Consider the following 2056-nt stretch of genomic DNA (forward strand, 5'->3'; position numbering starts at 1 on the left):
GAAACATTTGTAAGCTGTATCATTTAGCATTTCTCTGCAAGTTTTAGTTGTTCATACTTGTAAGCAGCTGTGAGCTTATTTGAGCTACACAGAGTTCTCTCGATATATATATATATATATATATATATATATATATATATATATGGTGGATACATTTAAATCTACCAAAAAGTTTTAAAAACTTGTGTTTTTATTACTTATGTTTGAATTTATATAATCCTTTCATTGCGCACTTTGCAAATCAAACACATATATATTATTGAGCTAGAACCAGTTTTCGAAAATCTTAAAAAGAAGCCAGAATTACATTCAACCCCCCCCCTTCTTTTATAATTCTTGTTGTACTGTTAGGGAATAACAATTTTGTTTGACTTATCATCAGGTTCACAATATATTCGTAACAGGTATTTCATTCTAAATGTTATTATATCTATCAAGTTTTCGTAATCTTTTATTTTTGTAAATCTCCTTTTAACTTTATTTTTTGTAGTATTTTTTATTACGAAATAAGATTTTGAGGTATCTCTAATATTGTTGTTCATTTTTTTCTACCAAGTCTTCAATTAGTCTATATTGTTCTTCTATGACATCTTTTTGTTTATTTAATACTGCGGTTTTACTAATTTTTATATTTATTTTTTCTTGTTTTAATTTTAAAATTTCTTCCTCATATTTTCTTAGTTTTTCATCTCTTTTTTCTAACAGGTCTCTTAATACCTTAATCGTATCTTCTTTTTTATTAATTATATTTATACTAATTCTACAAGATTCAGTATGTTGATTAATATCGATATTATAAGTAGGGGTTTTACCTGCTATTCTTTGAATTATTTCAAGGTTGTCTTCATTCTTTTTTACATCTTCTTCCATTTTCATTTTCAGTTTTTCTCTTACATCTATTTTGTCCTTTTCTATTAAGCTTTCATGTAGTTTTCAAAGAAGCTATCTTTTTATAATCTATTAGATTTTTGTCTTTTGTGTCATAAGTGCAACACCCATTTTGGTTTCATACGTACAACACTATTCACATAACACATAAGTCACATATCATTTTTAGGTTTAAAATAATTTTTAGAATCAAAATCGACTCGCTATTCACCTTACTAAGTAATATCTTACTTGTTTCCTATTTTTCGGAATTTATTGGACTCGTCTCTATACGTAATAAGGCTTATAGGTAAATAAATATCGTAAGTGGTCTCGCTTCTAAAAGAAATTAAGATTTAAAACTATTTTTAATGAAAACAGATCATTTTTCTGAGTCGAAGGGCTTTCATTTCGCTCAAATCGGATAAACGGTTAAATTATTATTCAATAAATACGGATAAATCAATTTATTATTCAATATAAATAATTATTCCTAATTATTGAACCCTAAAAATATTTTTAAATAATTATTTGAGAGAAATCAGAATTAAAAATGATTTTCCATAATTTTTGGAATTAAAATGAATTTATTATGATTTATTGAAAATTATTTGATTAATTATCAAAATAATTAAACATTTTTAAATAATTAATAAATAATTAGAAAAATAAGTAATTCTGACTTTTGGAAAATAATTCATAATTATTTATAATATAAATTAATTAATTAATTAATCAATTTATAAAATAAATAAAAACTGATTTTATAATTAATAAAAATAAAAAGTAAAAATAAAATTCAGAAACATTTGTCAAGACAGGATATCTGACAAAAACGGATCAAAATTGGGTTATAATTCGGGTTGAAATCGGGTCTAGAAGAACAAACCGGGTCACCAAGAACTTGCCAGAAATTTTTCAGATTCCGGTGACCGGTTGTACTTCCGGAAACCCTTTTTCAGGCCAAAAACGTAACCGTTTGGTTCGTTTTTAAGTTGGTTTCAGTTCCAAATCGTTCTGGCAATCTAACTCTGGCAAAAACATCACGGAATAACCCTCAGATCAACTTCTCCGATCAAATCAACTCCACCTCCGGCGAAACATGGAAATCACAAGATCGTACATAAAAACTCGAGATTAATAGCTTATATCACCTATAATCAAACCCCTAACCTCTAAACAACCTCAG

Source organism: Apium graveolens, chromosome 5 (genome assembly GCF_009905375.1).
Source record: "Apium graveolens cultivar Ventura chromosome 5, ASM990537v1, whole genome shotgun sequence".
Classification (NCBI taxonomy): domain Eukaryota; kingdom Viridiplantae; phylum Streptophyta; class Magnoliopsida; order Apiales; family Apiaceae; genus Apium; species Apium graveolens.